Source organism: Periplaneta americana, chromosome 9 (assembly GCF_040183065.1).
Source record: "Periplaneta americana isolate PAMFEO1 chromosome 9, P.americana_PAMFEO1_priV1, whole genome shotgun sequence".
Lineage (NCBI taxonomy): Eukaryota > Metazoa > Arthropoda > Insecta > Blattodea > Blattidae > Periplaneta > Periplaneta americana.
The window spans coordinates 34,508,159-34,530,210 of NC_091125.1; positions in this window are offsets into that span (position 1 = coordinate 34,508,159).

Genomic DNA, 22,052 nt, shown 5'->3' on the forward strand with positions numbered 1-22,052 from the left:
GCGAAATCAATTAAGTTAAAAAATTATTAATAAGGAGAAATTTTCAGGAAAATGTTATTCTTATCAGTGCAATGATAATAAAATGCAAAGTCAATGAACGAAAAAAAGCTTAATAAGGGGAAGATTTTAGGATAATTTGTTATCTCATGGGTGAAATTACAAAAGTTTGCAAAACCATTAAACTAAAAACCTGATTCATAAGGAGTCAATTTGGAGAAAAATTGATAATTATATCAGTACAAAATTAAATATAGTTGTGAACAGTAGAAAAATCAAGAAATTTAAAATAGTTTTAAGGGGAAATATGTATGGAAATTTACAATTATATTAATATAATAATAATAATAATAATAATAATAATAATAATAGTAATAATAATAGTAATAATAATAATAATAATAATAATATTTAGCAAAATCAATCGCTAGAAAATTGCTTATTGAAGATAACATTTTTAGAAAATCTATATCTATATAATTACGACTGTAAAACTTAGCAATATAAATAAGCTTAATAAATTACTTATTAAAAGGAAAATTTTTAGAAAAACATTTCAATCACCGGCTTGGCTCAGCCGGTTAAGGCGCTTGCCTGCCGGTCTGAAGTTGCGTTTGGTCGCTGGTTCGATCCCCGCATCCGTAATGTGAATGCAAGGTAATCTACGGTGAATCCTCGGCCTCAACTCGCCAAATATCATCTCGCTATCACCAATCTCATCAACGCTAAATAACCTAGTAGTTGATACAGCGTCGTTAAATAACCAACTAAAAAAACATTTCAGGAAATTTTCATCATTAGGCGTAAGGTATCGCTTGAAGACAGTACTTCACAAGGGACACAAACTCGTTCTTTATAAGTGAACAATAAATTTCCACTTCACCTTGAAATCCTGAAATTCGAAAGCATATCTGTTTGTCTAAGTACTTCCCCGTGTGTGTGTGTCTTCTGCCTATCTTCTTGTCGGGTGTCTTCGTGTGCGTCTCTGTCTGTCTGGCTGTCGATTTTTCTAGATACCTAATCTATTTACCTAGTCATCTATCCTTCAATCCGTCCATCTTTCTGTCTTTATGATGGTCAAATCCTATCTCCTTACAACGAAAAACAATGGAACGATAAACCCTGTTGCAACGAGAAATTTGATTAATCCCTGTGTATTTTTTACATTTTCAATATATTTTATCCATCATTACAACGATGGTCAAATTTTGGAGGAACCCCCATTTAACGATAATAACACTATAATTTATATTTTAATTCATTTGGTTTTTCTATTCAATATTACACTTTTCACTTGATATCGCAACGTTAAAGATATTTTTCGTCATTTCGTCTACCCTCTTTGACACTTTTATTGATAGATTTTAGATTCTGTGTTACAATTGAACTATTTTTCAAGGGTACGTGACCCTTAACAGGATTTGCCTTGATGGTTCCTGCCACTGGCGTCTTTCACATTCTAGTGTTAGGCCTACTTGTTAATGATGGTAGGTGTGGCACGAAAACAAATCAGTTTGGAGACTTAATTAGCTGAATTTAGTGATTTAGATAGGAGACTGAAGTAGACTGAAGTGCTAGAAAGTATGGGTTTGCGCAGTCAACTCTCCTAACAGTTACAAAGTAACGCAGGGGAATAGTAAATAGTGTCGCAAGTGATCAAATTAATCCTGAACATACATAAGTATTTAAAAACTGCTGTAACAGAAGACGTTGACATGCTGCCTTGAAGTGATTAATGTCTCTTGTATACCACCTGACCATCTGATTGTGCTTGAAGCTATAACAAACATATTTTTTTACTGAAAGCCTTAAAACCAAAAGACGGAGTACAATTACTGATTTAAAAAAAAAACATCTAAATATTAAAAGAATTTATAGGGCAAGTAGAGTAATTAAATTGTGTGCAAACTTTATATCATATGTATGAAGATAAATACAAACAAGACGAAGACCATGGTTGTCGGAAGAAAAATAAAGAAGGTAAGCTTGCGAATTCTAAATAAGACAGTAGAGCAAGTTAATAGCTTCATATACTTGGGATGTACTATAAAGAGTAACATGAGCTGCTGCCAACACGTCAAAAAGAGGATAACAATGGCAAAGGAAGCTTTTAATAGAAAAAGGAACATCTTCTGCGGATCTCTGGAGAAATAACTAAGAAAGAGACTAGTGAAGTGCTTTGTATGGAGTGTGGCTTTGTATGGGGGCAGAAACGTGGACATTACGTCGAAGTGAAGAGGAGCGAATAGAAGATTTGAAATGTGCATATGGAGAAGAATAGAACGTGTGAAGTGGACAGACCGAATAAGAAATGAAGCTGTGTTGGAAAGAGTAGGTGAAGAAAGAATGATGCTGAAACTGATCAGAAAGAGAAAAAGGATTGGGTCACTGGCTGAGAAGAATCTACCTACTGAAGAATGCTAATCCATCTCCACCAAAACATAAACTGCACCTTGGCCTGAAATAATTTATCAAATTAAAGTAAGAAAAATTTTAAACCACTGGAAGGAATGGTGTATAGGAGAAGAGTTTGGACAAAAGAAGATATCAGATGATAGACGACATTAGGATATGTGGATGATATTCGTAGACTAAGGGGAAGGTAGAAAATAGGAAAGATTGGAGAATGCTGGGTATGCAATGAAATACCTGTCCAAGGGAAGAACACTTGTGTGTATAGTATGTAATGTTGTTTTATACGTCCATTAAAATCTCATTTAGAATAATAAATACGGGTGAAATTTCATAATCCCTCAATACAACATTACCCTGACATAACAATACCATTTTTCTAGTCCTAAGAAAATTGTTGTATTGAGGTTCGCCTGTAGTTATGTCTGCGTAGCGCTATTTCTGTGTCTCAATAGATCTTTTCATGATTTTATTCTTACTTCCACTCAAATGATAAGTACAAAACTTTATTTTGTTTTCCATTTATTGCGTAATACTTGCAAATGTAAACATTTGACAAATCCGCAGGCGGATTTTCACTTTTGCCGGAGTGTTGAGTGTCAGGCACTTTGATGTATTGGAGTGACTCAGTGCCTCTCGTCCCTCTGCCCATGTTTGATGCTCCCCGTTGGCGCGGGAAATAAGAAGCAAAATCTAGAGAGTGCTGAATGGCATATTCCATGGGAGGCTGCTATCTTTTGGAAGTATGGTGCATGGAAAAGGTGGAGACGCCTGTCCAGGGAGTAAGCAAGCACGCAAAACGGTGACGATTTGCATACTCTTGAACTAAAAAAAAGAGAGAGAGAGAGAGACATTTTGATCTATATAGCAAAGAAGAAAAGAGATAAAGAAGATGGAGGTATGGGAGAAAACCAAAGGGTGGTTTGAAGGCGGAAGTAGTGTGGGTGGGAAGCAGAACAACATACACTTCGATAGAGAAACGGATTTTTCACCACGACGCCGCCGGGGGACAGATCAGACTGTACTACCTTCACAAAAACATCGCACCTGCGAGGCTCCAAATCAATTTTCCACAGGATTTCTGGGAAATCTGGTTCCTTACTGTTGTAAAATTAGGATTTCAGAGCTAACAAAGACAATGACTTTCAAGTGAAGAAATATTTGATGATTCCACTCCCGAACTTAAGAACGTACTCGTAGATCGAAAGTGTTTAAAAATAGAAGACTAGCTGACTTCTAACTACCTGCGAGGTCTCCGGACTCGGCTACATTAGGCAGAGAAACTTCTGGACTTACGGTCCCATTAAATTAACACTTCTACTTGTGGCTTGAAATTTTGGTCATGGGATTCGAAAATAACTTTTGAGTAGAGTTCAGAATCTCTTCTCAAGTCAATTTCTGTCACATTACAGTGACATCGAGGACACTAACCCCAATTACCAGTTTTAAGTTGCATTTACACTCTATATTACATAAAATGCATTTTAAGCACTATAAGGTACACAAGAGTAAGTTAGGATTAATGGTTCGAAAATCGGTAAGATAAGCTCTTTGGAAAGCTTTAAGTCAAGGTTTGAATCGTATTGGTCTTTGTACTTGTTAAAACAATTTAAATATAACTAGCAATTTTGGTTCTAGTATTAGGCTTTATGGTATGCGTGGTAGCGTCGCGGTTAAGGGGTAACGCTGGAAGCCGAAAGGTGTCAGGTTTGATTACCGATGAGATCATGGATTTTTCCTCAGATCTAATCCTTCCAGCCGCACTATGGCTCTGGAATCTACTCAGCCTCTAAGAGAAATGAGTACTAGAAGCATTTCCTTGGGGATAAAGGCGAAATAAATTTTAAGTGAAAACAGAAAGCGCTTTCTTTTCGATACATTAAAAAATATGTTTTTCAATATAATGAATTGTAAATAAATGAAGCGTGCATTTCTATAACGTTGTAAGTGCCGAAAGTGGGAGAATCTATTTTTTCACATATATCAGTTGTAGGTGCACTATTTGACAATATTACGAAAGGTTATGAAGAAAGTGCTGCTCGAAGTAATAAAGTAGTGCACTTTCAGGTTGTGCAAGTTACTTCGTTGTATGTACTGCATAAAACTATTTTTGTTCCTACTGTAAACTTTACAAATTGGCACTTACAACGTTCTGGAAATGCACGTTTCAAATGTTTGTTTTTTAATATACTTAAAACAATATTATTCAATGTAATGAATTGTAAAGAAATGTGGACTACCGAATTAATGCCACTTCTTTTATTTTATTAAATACGTCTAAGTAATTTAGTCCACTTCAATCGATTTCATAATTGTTTTTAGGTCTCTGTTATTTTCTTGCTTGTTGTAATCTAAAAATAATTATATTATACAATATTATATTTAATAATATTAATGAAGTCTATATTTAGAAAATAACATTGCAATTGACAGCAGACCCAAAAAGAATTCGAAACTAATAGCAACTATAAATAAAGGAATGAGACAGGGATGCCCTTTCTATAGGCCTATATATTGACGATGCTGTAAAACAGGGGTCGTCAGCACAGAGCACCCTGGGGCTAGCGTCTTTTACCCGCGGAAAACGCAGTGCACCATGGTGTACTGGTAGCTGCTGGTGTGCATGCTGTCTCTCTCTTCCTGCCGCACGACGGTGCACACGGGACGGCACCGCTTACACTTTGCACATTTCAGCGAGTGCTGACGACCACTGCTGTAAAAAATGGCAGAAATAACAGGAAACAATTCTCCTGTAACTTCATCCCTCTTAGCCCCAAATATTTTCATAAAAACCTTATTCTCAAACACCCTTAATCTCTGTTCCTCTTTCAAAGTGAGAGTCTAAGTTTCACAGTCATACGGAACAACTGGTAATGTAACTGTTTTATAAATTCTAACTTTAAGATTTTTTGACAGCAAACTAGATGACAAAAGCTTCTCAACCGAATAATAACAGACATTTCCCATATTTATTCAGCGTTTAATTTCCTCCCTAGTGTCACTTTGTTACTGTTGCTCCAAGATATTTGAATGAATCTACCGAATTAATGATTAAAAATACAAAAATAGGGGATTTATCGTCCCTACAAAGCCATGTCGGGACGCGGTACATTTTCTCAGGAATCGGGATTGTCCAGACAAAATCGGGACGGGTGACAACTAGCGTTGTGCCTTATGTTCGGTTCAAGTTTGTCGAGTATGGCGAAGTTCGATATTCGCCGACGTTCGCTCTGCAGGAGGAAACCTGTCGTGTTTGTTGCACCTTGTCGTAAAAATATTCGCTATCCTCCACTCTCAGCCCTTCTTGTTTTAACCGCTTAATTGACTTTAGCACAGATCTTGCGACTAGTATACTCATACGAAATAAGACGAAGTTTGTAATGCATTGGTTGCCTCTCTCATGTTCGAACACTGCAGGCCACTAGTGACAACCCTCTTCCTTTACACATAGTTAAATAAGGATTTTGAAAAGACAGCATTATAATGTGCTGAAATGTTCCATAACTGCATGCTTCAGTTAAAATCAGGAGAATATTTATTTCATCATTAATATACTTCCTACATATAAATTACCTATGAAAATTGAAGTAGAGTTACGTGCACATTATCCGTTGTCATGTCCATTTCCATATGTAACAAGTTGTACTTTTCACCACAAGTAGGCGTAATTTTGCCACCATACCGCGTTACATTGTGCTACCACCATCTGCCATTGAATCAATCTCTGTAGCTGAATGTGTGACGTCATATGGCGCATGTCGAAGAACATCCATTATACCGCAGACGCAGACTGTGACCAGCACCGCAGCGTGCCGCTCCAGTCACCTACATCACTTGTGGCGAGGGGACCCCACCCTCGCTCGTATCTTGTCAATTTCCATCATGATCCGACACATCCAGCTACATGCACTGCATGGAGAAAGCTGCCGGCGTCTAATATAGGCGACGATGTTGTACATAGAATGCCTCCATACCAATGACTCGGGATCATCGAGAGGGATTGTCGCCTATCTTGTTTAATGACTTCAGAACAACATTATTTTTATTCATTGAACAAAGTACAAAGAGCTACAGAGCTGCAATAACAGACGTCTGTAATCTTGGAAGCACTGTACAGGAAGAAGTGTCTTGTGCAATGTATCTATCCAACCATCCAATTATTCGCCTGTCTGTATATAACTGTTTATCCTGAACTATTTATTGGGTTGAATTCATATTCATAATTCAACTTGGAATAATATATATGTAATGAAATTTCATTTTTCTAAAGCAAAATCTACGAGGGAGAGTCAAAAAGTAACCTCAATAATTGTTTTATTAATTGAACATGTACAATAAGACTACAAACACTTTATCACTTTTCAACATAATCCCCATTACGTTCAATGCAAGTGTTCCTGCTATACTATGTTGAAAAGTGATGAAGTTTTTGCAGTCTTATTGTACATATTCAATTAATAAAACAATTGTTAAGGTTACTTTTTGGCTCTCCCTCGTATTTTAAAAGGCTATTTGCACTTTGATAAATTCATTTTATCATTACGAAAAGTGTCAAATGAACTGTGTAGATAGTAGCCTATATGCGCACGATTTTCTCAGAAAATATATGTGTACAGAATGGAATGTGTTCAGTCAGTCATAGTAACTTCACCGAGCAAGTCCTTAAGACCAAAGGGACAGAATTTTCGTTTGACTTTTTCCGTTATTTGTTTATATTTAGTAGGTAATCGACTTCATTTTTACAAAAAATTGCAACATCGCACTATACTGCGTTCCATAATGTCTGACAGGCGATGTAAACATTGTCGGCAGAGGAATGAAGAAGGATAATTGCTATTCAACCAGTCACATTCCAGGCTTATCTTAAAGTTGGGCTTTCTGAAGCCTTCTGGCTCCACCCAACTTGTACATCATATGCATTATCTTATATTTCATGAAGAAAGTACTTCAGGCTTGCCTTGGTTTTTCGAGAACAAGACCCGGACGGATATTTGCACTTATACTTCGTTCCATAATGTCTGACGGGCCACGTAAACACTGCGGACATAGGAGGAGAGAAGTATAATTATTGATATTCAACCAATGACAGGTATTCAACCAGATAATAGAAAAACACAGAGAATATATATATATATATATATATATATATATATATATATATATATATATATATATATATATATACCAACTTATACATTTTATATATTTTGAAAAGGCCTTTGACAAAATTAACAGAAACAAAGTATGGAGTATAATGGCCCACAAAGGTATACCACAACATCTTCAAACAGTGAAAATAATTTCTATAACTTCACTGGATGTAGATTTCAGTTGGGATACCCCCATTTTTTAGAAATTTTTAAAGCAGATAAAAAAACAGCATGAGCTGTCTAAAAGCCACAAACATTATGCAATGCATTTGGGGTTAATACCTCTGGCACTGAGCTCCTCAATAATTGGAAATTTTTGTGAAAAGCTCATCGTTAAACTTACACGAAACTGTTAGAATTAAACAGTATTACATTACGTGTAAAAAGCCCAACATTTATTCCAACAAATTTCTTGTGCTTTCTTACACGCGAACAAATTTCAGTTTAACAATGGTCTAACCGAGAAAAAGTGTTGTAGGATCATCATAAAATGTATAATATATCTAAAACTTCTTAATAAAAGATTATATAACATAGTAATTAAGTTGTCTAAGCATCACACAAGAAATCACTAACAACAACATTTGTTTTTAGGAATTCTAGGAAAACAACAATTTTATAATTTTAACTTGATTTTTCTACATTTTTAAGTGGCTTAGACCACTGTTGTGCTACCCCCTCAATTTGATTAGGACTCACCGCGACTTGTACTAGAATCTCTGATATAGTCAGGTGGTGTATTATATTCGTGCTAACATATGCTGGACGAAGTGGTTTTTCCATCATCTTCGCTCCCAGTCAAAGTTATACCACTTCTTCCGCGGTTAGGAGCAGAGGGCGCTGGATTATGTCCCAGGTGACGTCTGCTCAGATCTGCCTTGCTGCGTGGCACTCTTCCGTCTCAGAGAATTCTTATAAGCGACCCTGTTGCCTAATTTTTTGTTATGTTATAACAAAACAAGTGGCTCATATTATCGCATAATTCTCTCCCCTTCTTTTTTTGAAATGTTGGCTGAGAAACAATAACGAGGAAGAGTTATGAGAGTGTCTCCTGTGGGAGAGTTGGTCATTATGACCTATATTACCACACTGTGACCATCAAGTACTATATACTTCAGTCTTCAATATATTCTACAAAAGATGAAAATATTTAGGAGAAGCAGGTAAACTTTTTGTTATAAGTAAATCCGCTGACTCTCAGCCCTATGAGCATGACTTCACTCATGTATTTATTGGAGTTTCTATTACAGACTTATCCCCCTCATTAATTAATTATTTACATTTTCAACATTTCCAATTAATTTTTTTCTACGTTTCATTGCTCGCCCCCTGAAAGAGTAGAACTCGTGCTCAGGGGCTCTTGAATTGAAATTAAGAAGTATATAATACAATTTGTCTTATGTCTACTACGAAATAAGAATACATAAATTCAAATTTACAATTTTTCAATTTTTGTAAAATCCACACACTAGTTTTTAAATTTAATACTGGAACTATTAGAATTGACAAGATTAGGATATTTAAATATAAATATGTTATATATTCTTGGGCCTAAATGGTGTTACTAATATTATGTTCCTCTGATTGAGGTAGTACATCTCACTTGACGAGAAAAAACAATAATAATTATTAACCGTTAAGCAGTCGCGCTTAACCACCCCACCCACTTAAACCATCATTATCTCAAGTATGCCAATTCCGATTTCAAAAATGTTTACGGTTATTGTTGCGTTACCATTTCCAATAAAGGTACTCAAAGTTTCAGAAGTACAGGCTTACTGAATATGAAGTTACGAGCTCCGTTATAACAGACTGGGGTATTCAGAACACCCCGCGCGACGACTTAAGGGTTAATATACATCTGAAGTCCGGTTAGTGTAACATGTAGCTAATCGGCTATGTATGCAATGGAGAGGGAAAGGAACTGGTCACCTTACCCCATTATCTCCTGGCTTAGTTGCCTCAAGAGTGATTCTTTATTAGTATCACTTATGAGATTTAGACCTGTCTTCGGACAGTTGACTTAACTTATAGGCCTATTGCTATGTAGGACTATCATTTTTAAATAATTTTTTATACATACGTCGATCGTTCATAATTTCTCTTTAAATGTAGTAAAAAAATGCATTTCTTATTACTGTACATTAAACGTACAATAAAAAAGGATTATGTAACGCGTTATTGTAGCATTTCAAACGTTCCTTTAAATAATAAGTAGTGGAACTGAAAAATTTGAACTCTAGACCTAAATATCTAATCTATAGAAGTCGTCTGCGATATGTTCAGATACAAACTAAAGTGTACTGATTGTCTTGTATATTATATATATATATATATGATTTCTTATTTTATATATATATATATATATATATATATATATATATATATAATAAGAAATCAACGGCGTCTTTTTTGTATCGTTGATTCTCTATAGTCTTCATAAGTGATACGTAATTATTATTATTATTATTATTATTATTATTATTATTATTATATCGTCGATTTACAAGCAAAACACATTAATTAAAAAATATAACCTCTAAGAGAAAGGCATAAGTAAAGTACTTAGGCCTAATGAATGTGTATAAACTTAGAATTCGTCGTCGTCTTTGTCATCTTCCTAACAAGTATTAGGCCAAGTGGCCTGTTACGGTCTCAAACTAAAATTTTCAGTCCATTTCTTCTTCGGACTACCTAGAGATCTTTTGCCATATGGATAGTAATGAAACAGTGCTTTTGGAATTCTGCATCGATCCATTCTTTCGAGATGACCCTTCCACTGAAGTTGATATTTGCTGATGAACTGCATAATGGGTTCTATTTGAATTTCTTGCATTATGTCCTCTTTTTTTTTTATGATCCCAGCGAGTATATCCAGCTGTTGCTCTCATAAACCTCATCTCACTTGCTGTTATTCTACTAACATCTTTATTCTTCACAGTCCAGGCTTCACTACCATAGCTTAATACTGGCTGTGCTAAGGTTTTATACAAGCCTATTCTTGTGTGTCTTTGTACTAGTTAAGGTTTCATGATTTTATTAATGATCCCCATTGTTTTATTACATTTACATATTTTTTCAGCAATATCTACTTCATCATAAGGTGATAGTGTATAGCGAAGGTAAGTGAAAGTATTTACTCTTTCTATTATTTTATTATTCAAACAGATTTTACTTGGTGCAGGGAATTTTCCACAAAATTACATGATTTTCGTTTTTTAAATTTTAATTTCCATGTTATATTTTTCACGGATCATATTTAAATTGTGTACTGAATATTTTAAATCATCTTCAGTTGATGCTATGAGAACTAGATCATCAGCGAAAAGTAAAGCAGAGGAAATGCTGCATAGGTGGAAACCCCACCAATTGTAGCCTACCTCTCTGGGCTAGCAACCCATTGAGCGTCATTTTCACATTGCTTTCAAGTCTCAACAGAAGACAAAGATGGATTATATACTTAGAATTGAAAAATAAAGTACACATAAAGAGAAAAAATTTGCTAAAAATAATATTTTTATGATTTAATTTTTTTTTCAGTATATTGAAACGCCTTTTTTCCAGAAGCAATATTTTTTACTTACTGTGTTTTACTTGTAAACCGTCGTTATCATTCTTCGATATCAAAAGAAGTATTGTTTCTCTGAATTTATACCATAAAATTCAGGTTTCTGGAATGTAACTACTTTAGACTTCGAGTATTTTTGTACGAGTACTGTACATACTACTACACAATATGCAATTAATAGTCACACTGAACTTCTTTATTACTCAGTACACAGTTTTCAGGGAAGTTGATTTTTCGTAAAATTCTTACACGCTGAATTTCCTTAGGACATCATTTTAATATAGGCTATATGTTTTTACTTACATTGAAATTAATGTTATCATTTTTGTTTCGATACTTCAGATGCTTAATATTTCGGTAATCAGATCTGTATATAGAGATATTTTTTTCGTATTATTTAGGTATTTTATATTAGTCTGAGTGTAGGATTTGTTTTAAGCTATATTGAGAATATATAGAGTAATCAAAATTTGGCTGCATTACCTCATTGATTTTCTTCATCGACGAGCATTCTCATATGAGGAACGAATAATGAAACGTAAATATTTGTTGTGTGGTTTATATGTATGTTACATTATTGGTTCTCCCGTCGACGGTAGAAACATTTCCGTGTAATGGTATAATGAATATTCGTTCATTTTGTATTTGTAGCTACTATTTGAAGGAAGCTATTTACGGTTGCAACCCAACGTTCAATCTTCTGCTAAAGATAAGGTTACCAGACATCCTCGTTTTCCGGGGACAGTCTCTGAATTCATGCTTTTGTCTCCGACTAAAATTTGTCAACGGAATGTCGCTGACTGTTAATAAACTTCCCACTTTAATTTATTTTATTGGGCCTATTAAGTCCTTAACATCAGAGATGTTAATAGTTATTTAGGCCTATATCATATCGTTAATATATTATAATAAAGGATTGGTAACAGTCAACATTGTTAATAGTTGACTCATTTCTCCACTAAATGATGGGAGATCGTGCTCGTAACGTTTCTTACATACACTGCATTTAAACAAAGAGTTTAAAATTCGAAAATGGAAACGGAATTGTTTGTAACTGCAGTAACATGTTGGATAGGTAGCCAATGGTAGCCATTACACACGCTAAACAGGACGAGTTCTGTACAGTACAGCCTTTTTATATAGGTATGATGTAAAAAATGTCAGAGCAGTGGCGGAAGAACGTGTTACCGAACACGTGGCAACAAAGAGATATAACAGTGCTGTGCTCACTCATAGGAGTTGCTGTAAATTGTCCACTTATATCAAAAGTGCTGTTCCAGACAAGAATTAGCCTACATGACAATTCTGCAGTGCCTGGGTAAAGTGAAATAAGTCAGTTTCCACAAACCTTTTTTGATAATTTATTGACAACTTACACTGGTTTATGTCGATTTGATTTTTTTCTGTATGAATTATTGTAATGGGAGAAATACTTATGTCTCTTTTTCCAAGTGAGCAGATGTTCCGTAAGTTGTCAATAAATTATCAAAAAAGGTTTGTGGAAACTGACTTATGTCACTTTTCCCAGGCACTGCGGAATTGAACTGCAAGAAGGTATTTTTGTGTTCCAGGCCATAACACCTCAGAGTTTCAAATCCATGGACATCTGGCCTAGTGAAGAAGTTTTCTGAACCAAAGATCACGTGTTCCAGGACGAAAGTGGAAGCAAATTCTTTTGTTAACTACGAACATAATGCGGGCTTCAAATCGTTCAAGATTATATGTAAATACAGTCCAATCCATGTCGATTGTCACCACAATTTTATTTGTAACAGAATTTGCTCCTAGACAAAACACTGTATTAAAAAGAAAACATTCATTCGTGAGAAAAACAAGTGTGATTTTATATGAGAATAGCTATACTTTCGTGTTTCAATCTTGTTCTAATTTAATTTAATTTTATACACAGTGTGAAGCGTAAGTCTCTACCACAACATGTCAGAGACTGTCGGACATTGTCTAGTTTCAAAAATAAACTAAATTTGCACTTTTTCAATTCAAATTCTTTTCAATTATAAGCCCTTTTCTCTGCGATAGTTTTGTAAAAGTATAGGGTATATATTTCTTTCCTTCCTAACCCCTTTTTTGTTCTCTTGATCACCAGATGAAATTATTATCATACCCTTTTTATTGTGAATTTTATTTAATATTCGTATTTCTTTTCTTTTTTATTATTATTTTATTCCATTCCATTTTGTTATATTCTTCCTTACGTTTTCCATATTAACTATCTGTACTAAAATGTTTGCTTTTACTATATGTCAATGCAGTTTACTTTCTTCTTTCTAATATGGTACTATTTTCATGTTGTTTAGTGTCTATTTTATTATGCTATTATTTTTTTTGTAATATGCTAGTATTCTGTTCTTTAACTTTTTGTTAAATTTTTACTGTTTGTATACTTTGTGACCTGGTAGGGTAGGCTATAAGGGAAGTCTCTATGGCCTTAACTCTGCCAGTGTAAATAAATAAATAATAATAATTACTATTATTATTATTATTATTATTATTATTATTATTATTAAGTCTCTACCCCACTAAGTGAATTAATAAGCTGACGAATTTATTAAATCAACTCAATTAACTGCTGCCAAAGAGATAAAGACATTTGCAGCTAAGCTTCTGGCATTGTTGAATTGATGTGTAGATTGTTAGGTTACCTCAGTCAGTCAATTGCATTTTCAGAATAGCGACTTATACTGCACTCTGTATTATTAATAGGGCCTAATTGTATTATGATTGTAAGATAGAGAAGGCCTAATAGCCTTAACTCTGCCAGATTAAATAAATAGGGGAGAGTCGGGTAGTATAGGACATCGGGTAGTATCGGACAGTGCGTTTCTTTCATCTACCACCATATGGTAGTACCTGAATGACATGGTTACGTTTCTCTATGCGACATCACAGAAACGTAACCATGTGAATCAGGTACTATCATCGTGTGGTAGATGAAAGAAACTCACTGTCCGATATTACCCGATGTCCGATACTACCCGACTCTCCCCTAAATAAATAAATAAATAAATAATAATAATAATAATAATAATAGCCTAATAACAAGAAAAACAATAGTAGTAGAAACAACGGTAATAGTAATGTAATGCTCATATTTTCGAACTGACCTGTGTCCCCGGAATTGAGGTAGAAATTCTGGTAATTTCAGCAAAAGAGAAAAATTTCAACATGACACATAAACAAACTAGAATATACTATATTTACAAGCTATGATAACGTTTACTTATTGGAAGATAAACCTTTCCTGACCCCACTTTATTAGAATCTTTCCGCTAGTGTTCAGTCTCGTCTACATACATGTCCAGTCTTGTAAAATCTGTAATTTTATTCGGTATGCGTCTCGGATGTGAGAAAGCAGTACGTTATTAATTTTAAAATCCTGAATAGATTCGCACGGTCTGCAATTCTGGTTACAGTGACCTTTCACTGAGAGGAGAGAAATGGGCGAAGCTTAAAAAAAATCTTCTATTCAACACTAAAAAAAAAGAAAAGAAAGAGCTTAATTTGTATCCGCGTTGTATTGCATATCGAACCTATTGCGAATTGAACTTGAAATACAATGGAGTGGTATCAACCGCACAAAATAGAAATGGTCTACCGACTTGTGAGTGAAAGGGCGAGCGTCCACGCATCCCTGAACAAAGGTGGGTTCTAATTTTGTCAGACCACGCGGCCGTCAATACAAAGTAGGAACCAAAATGAATGGATGGGACGTTTCGTAGTATACATATATACGGCGAAAACTCCACTGCACTGTCCGAATATAAGCTCACGTAGTATGTCACAAAAGTCAGGCTATTATTCAACAGTCAGTGGAGCATAACCTCCAAAGAGCGAGCTGCCACAATAAGCGAGAGAGAGGTACTTACTAAGCCTGTTCTAATCGCCTTGTACATCACACAAAGCCCCAGCGAGACAAACGACCCTGATTAGCCAATTGATCCCGTCTGGTCCCTACTACAATGCTATTACCTCCCATCTCTCTCACTCCCTCACAACCTACCGATACCTATATTTCTCCATCTCATTCCCTCTTTCTCTCACTTCGCCCATATGGACCTCTAACTTTTCGATCGTTAACTGGGGATTTTCTAACGATGCACCGAATAGGGATTATTATTGACTTCGGTGTTATTTTCAACTTTACGCTCTGCATATGTTATTGTACCAGCTGTGAAAGACAGCGGTTTTCAAATACGGTTGACAATATAATTAGAAAAGATAGATTTTAGGAACATAAAAAATCCCACCTTGAAAAACAAATTTAGCATTTTATGGCACTTTTAGTACTTTGGGATGAAACATTTTTATGGAATATTTGGTGGTTGATATACACGTTATCAATATATTAATAGGTGCATTTTCTAGTTTTTCCAGTTAAAATTCTTGAAAATAATAATAAGTAAATTAAAAAAATAAAATTACATCAACATTAAGAAACAATCCAAAAGATAATGGTGCGATTTTATATAGACCCTTCTTGTTACTAAATCTCGATCACTCGTTACCACATACAACTTGTAAACACTGGGCCTAAAGAGATCGCATGGCCGTCCAATATTCTACCAGCAGCACCAGACAAATTAGTTGAAAATTGAAGTTAAGTACTGTACATATAACAACAAAAAAGGTATCAGGTAGGTCATATTCCTCTGCTGTTCCTACTGTGAAAGGTAACATAGAGGGGTGACCAAATTATTTGAAAAAAATTTAAGAACACTTATGTGCCAGGATCTCTAGAGAAATTCTGTTTTCTTTATTGGTTTTATTTACTTTTTATTAAAAAAACACAAAAATGCCTAATAAAATGTAATTTTGCTCTCATTTCGCAGAAACACAAACATTTCGCATTTTGTACTAAATTTAGAATTTTATCGCGGATTAAATAAGTGCAGTACTAACTTATCTTGCTTTCTTCTTCTTCTTTTTCTTCTTCTTCTTTGGATACAACGATGGGTGAAGGCCTGTACCGAGATCAGTGAAATTGTTGACTCCATCTTGTAAATGGGTGACCATTATCTCGTAGTTGAGGGCTTGGCACGTTAAACGTTCATGAGACATCCTCTGCACATGGGAAAAACCACTGTTCTTGATAATGTTGAATATAATTGGTCATTTTTCTTACTTTAAGGTGTTCTCTTATGTGGTCACTTCTCAATCTATCTCTTAAAGTCATTCCCATATTATATCGAAAAAAATCTGATCTAAGAAGATTCGATTCTTCTCTTAGTACCTATCCAAGTTTCACTGCCGTAGAGCAGAGATGGTTTTGAGATTATAAATTATGTAGTCTTACTTTAATTTCCATTCTCATACTTTTCTCAAAATATCTATATATACAACCAATTAATCTATTACATTTTTTAAACATTCTCCTCTAGGTCTTTATTAAATCTATTTACTGAAATTGTACAACTGAAATAATACCGGTATCTAAATATTGTCGCTTGTTCTATTATTTCAGAATCTATAATTATATTTGCTCTTCGTAAATGTTGTCCTTGCATTGCATCTTATCGCGCTTTTAAATATAAAATTACATATTTTGACAGCATTTGGGTACATTTCGCATTAATCGTAACTGCGAAAATCTACCATTTCTGAATACAATCTTTATAAATGAAACGAAATGGCATACAGAGTTTAAGATCTGATAAGTAACATTAAAATTGCCATAAATAGCGAAACAGTTGATTGCTGGCCTCATTATAAATTGCTTCAGTATCAATTTTCTCTAACCAGTTGAAAATCAGATTGTACTTGTTCTTCATTGTGGGCGTATAAGAGCCATTTTCCACGTTGTCTTCCTTCTGAAGCGTTTCTCGGTGAGAATTTTCTTTTCTTAGAGACGTGTATTCCTACGTGACCGAACAAAGTCAGTACCTATTCTCTTTCAGATTGACGAGAAAAATAAATGTATACTTTTACCAGAAATAGACTATTGGGTATTCCATCTTGCCTGGAATTTAACATAACCAACAACGTTCCGAAACTAATACATAGGCCTACACAGTGGATTACACGAAAGTCTGTTCCTGATCACATAGATAGTGAAAGTCTAAAACATATATCATAGGCCTACTCCTAATTTATCATTTAGTTCTCCAAGTGGAGCTGTGATTGCACGCATTCTATTCTTCACCTGAAATAATTAGGAACATTAGATCCTGACGTTTGAGATGGGCAGGGCATGTAGCACGTATGGGCGAATCCAGAAATGCATATAGAGTGTTATCTGGGAGGACGGAGGGAAAAAGACCTTTGGGGAGGCCGAGACGTAGATAGGAGGATAATATTAAAATGGATTTGAGGGAGGTGGAATATGATGATAGAGACTGGATTAATCTTGCACAGGATAGGGACCAATGGCGGGCTTATGTGAGGGCGGCAATGAACCTCCGGGCTCCTTAAAAACCATTTGTAAGTAGAGCTGTGATAAGTTTACTTTAAGAATGTCTTTGGCATATTATTTCTAAATTTATGAAGGATAGCTGCAACTTTTAGTTGATGAACGATATTTCTGCCATATAAGATAATACAGTCTGATTATAACAGAGTCCCAAAGCGATTGCTCCAATGTTAATATAGTTTATTTCTGAAAGTATGTAAGCCAAAGGAACGCAGACTAAAATCAATATCTCCTAGTTTATTAAGCGTACGGCTATAACATGAACATGTGCTTGCTCTTGTTGGAAAATGTGTTTTTTTTTCTAATGCCACCGGATTGTTTTTCGACATTTCTAGTCTTCGCTCCTGGCTGTGGCTTAGGTTTAACGCAATTCTCATGTTGGGGCGCCTGGAAAGCAGGGTTACATTATCCCAATGATATATGATAGGATGATCTTGATGATGTATCGCCAGAAGGGATCTTAAATCTAAACTGTAAACTTAAACCAAAATTCCAGATCATGGGCGAACACAGGAATAATTATCTTTAAGAACAAAATCGGGAAATCGAACCCGAGATCTCATTAACTGCAGCCAGAAGCTCTAACGACTAGACCATGAGGCTGGCCAGTGTTGGAAATTATTATTGTTAGAAAATGGCACTATCTAACCTCAGGGAGCTTTTTGACTTCTGAATTTCGTAGCACATCCTTCTATTGTGACAGCATAATTGTATTGTATAATTATTAATTTCAATTCAGGAATCCGCCCCTGAGCACGAGTTCTACTCTTTCAGGGGCGAGCTAAAGTTTCTCTGCATATTTTATAATTTATGTTACATATTAGCAAAATAATAAATAAATAAATAAATAAATAAATAAATAAATAAATAAATAAATAAATAAATAAATAAATAAATAAAGTGATAGCTGACCACTCAAAAGTTACAGGAACAAAACAGTGACAATTATTATACTAATGCATTAACAATTAATTAAGTAAAATTATAAATTAAAAGTAATTACAAAAAGCCCTAGTTTTTAACTCATTTACATGACAGTAAAAATTAGAATATCAAGATCAAGTTAAAAAACGATGTAGTAGTGATTCACTAACCACGGTTCTAAATTAAAATATTATCTTGTTTGGATAGATCAGTATCCTGTGTCTTCATGGTAACCCGTAGAAAGGGCAGCTATAACTTTTTGTTATCTATCTCTTCATTAAATGAAAGTTCGGGCTAAAATACAGAACATTGGAATCTTCTTTTCCTGAAAGTGCTCGATGTCATGTATTTTACTCTAGAAATAATTATTCTACTGTTATAAAAACTGAACTATACATTCTGAATGACATGTCTGTTTCTGTTATCCGTGTTGAGAGCGTATTTCCTAGAATTTCTCTGTCTATTGGCACTTACTGCGTTTCTGTAGCATTAATAGTTACAGAAATAAAGTAGTTTCAAAAAGGAGTAATAATTTTGGGTTACGATGTAGTTTCGAAAAAAATTCTGTTTTGTATTTTTTGATATATCAGATTATATTCTGACGGTTTTATTTATTATGTCAGTTATTTAAAAATATTTTATTTGTGGTTGATGTCTATCTTTTTCCGATATTAAATTAAGTTTCCTAAATAGTTGAAGCATGCTTTCAACAAAATCATTGCCTCTGGATTAGGCCTATAACATATAGTTACTCCATTTAATTTTAAATATAGGAATGGTTATGTGTTACAGCTAAGGAGTATCTTAAGATTTGCAGCTCGATGTCCTCGATATGGTAACTGTGTAGACCGAAACGATTCAAAAGACGAATTGAGAATCTTGTAAATAGTTCCTCCTAAACCAAAAGGCAACCTAATCGTTTCTCAATTCTCAATGTTTTATATGTTTGAAAGGTAAATACAACAGGGATCGTAATGATGTTTTTTTCCCCCCCGAGATTTGCATCTTGCCTCCTCTTTCAAAGCGTTCCTTCGGGACAATAAAATTATGTACGCTTTATTTCTCTGTCTTATCGATTACAACATGTCTGCTCTCTTAGTGGCATCTTCATTTGAAATACAATAGACCTCTTCATGCACTTCAAACTCGTTGCACTCTCTGAAGCAGTTGGCTACGAGAAGACTTAGTAGGCTGGTTCCCCACTACTTAGGCTACTTCTCATAATGATAAACGGGTTTATACTAGTTGGGTCCCGCCAGACACATAGTTGAAATGTTCATTTCCAGTTATGTCCAGGGTTAAAAATGATTCGGCAGCAGCTGGGTCCCGAGTTAAAAAGGGTACAGCTGGGCCCAATTCATTCAGGCTTGGTGTCCGAATGCAACAGTCGGGATTTAATATGTTTCTCTAAAACACCGTACGAAAACTTAGGAATGACTGTATACGATGGTGTATCTGCTTTGTCGGAAGACATTGAAATAAAAGACTGAAGATTCCGTTAGGTCTGTTTTCTGTTAGTCCGTTGTTTAACGACAATGTACCAACTACTAGGCTATTTTTAAGCTTTTAAAAAAGAAATTTATAAAATTTTCATGATATATAATATTAGCAAATGTATTTTTTTACCTTTTATTTCTATCGACTTTATTGATGTTTTTATTGAATATCACTGGCTTCTGTCTGATTGTCAATTTATGTTAAATGTGTTTTTTTCTCTCTTCTCTTTCTCTTTTTTTTTGCTCTTGTTTGTTATTTATTGGTTTGAATTAAGTTACTTACTGTATTTAATAAACTGTCCTTGTAAATTTTATGTTATAGGGGAGAGTCGGGTAGGTTCGGACATCGGGTAATATCGGACAGTGCGTTTCTTTCATCTACCACCAAATGGTAGTACCTGAATGACATGGTTACGTTTCTCTATGCGACATCACAGAAACGTAACCATGTCAATCAGGTACTATCATCGTGTGGTAGATGAAAGAAACTCACTGGCCGATATTACCCGATGTCCGATACTACCCGACTCTCCCCTATTATTAGCTAAGACCACACTGTACACGAGCCTGGCTCTTATGGTAGTGGCTAGAAAAATTTTTGTTTTATGATTTTAGTTTATACTCTCTAGCTAGCTAGTTAAATAAATTAAATAAATAAATTTAGCGACGAAATTGATGTTTGCATGCTGGCACAGAGGCCAGGATCTGCCATGTAATTACAAGATATTCTCTTACATATAGAGAAAATTTCGAAAAAAAAAAAAAACAAGCAGGTAGTCTTCCGATGCGAGAATTATTCTACTTCTTCTTCTTCCCTAATAGGGTGTAGACTGCTACTAAAGCACTTAGACACTTAAAATGAACCATTGGGCACCTCATAAACTGGAAATCAATTCAGAAGACCGCATGTGTGTTCAACTTTACGATGCAGCTGGGTTTTATTTCTTGAAATTCTTCGGGAGACAACATATGTTTCCCGAGATGGGAATCGATCCCACAACCAAGCGCAGCTCCGGATCAGTAAGCAAAAGCACTACTGTTTGAACTACGCTGGTAGCTAGGACATTATCAGTGGTGACCTATACAAAAAGCTAAACTTAGTAACAATATCAGAATCATTCAGAAATTGGAGCACATTGCAAGCGCTCTTTTGTTCTTCTTTTCTTGATATCACAGAAGTATTTTTTCCAGAAGAGTTAATGAGCTTTGAACCCCAACATCAAAAAGTACATTAAACCTTATGTCACTTTTCCTCCAGTAATATAGGCCGAATTCGCAGCTACTATCGAAAGGATTACAAACAGTTGAGAATCACTTCGTGGTAAGTGCGCGCACAAATGTTGTCAATTTTTATACTTTGAAAAGTATTCAGATTGATACTTACATGAGTATGAGAATTACAGCAACAAACAAAAGAGCAGGCCAATTAAAGAAGGAACAATAATTTATGGGAGAAAAGAATGGCTGAAGAAGTCTCGCAGTCAATAAGCACACCGGTATCATTTAAGCATCGTCTTACATATTTCTCCCAAGAACATAAAACTGACAGCTCAGCTCGACTATGCTTTTCTTTAGGTGTTAATTTTTCATTAGACATGACTTACTCGTACAGCAGTGTCAACTGTAAATTACAATCAATATTTTGACAACGTTTTAGGGTAAATTTTTTAAAATTTTATTGGGTTATTTTATGACGCTGTATCAACATCTAGGTTATTTAGAGTCTGAATGATATGAAGGTGATAATGCCGGTGAAATGAGTCCGGGGTCCAACACCGAAAGTTACCCAGCATTTGCTCGTATTGGGTTGAGGAAAAACCCCGGAAAAAACCTCAACCAGGTAACTTGCCCCGACCGGGATTCGAACCCGGGCCACCTGGTTTCGCAGCCAGACGCGCTGACCGTTACTCCACAGGTGTTTTAGGGTAAAGAGCAAGCAAGTTTTGTAGAATAATTTTGTTGGAACCTTTTAGACGTAGAGAAGAGTGAACAGATGATTCAATTATCCGTTTGTGACTCGAATCAAGATTTTGCCCTTTCCTGTCCTATGATAGTCTTAAGCCTGCATAAAATGGGAAGGA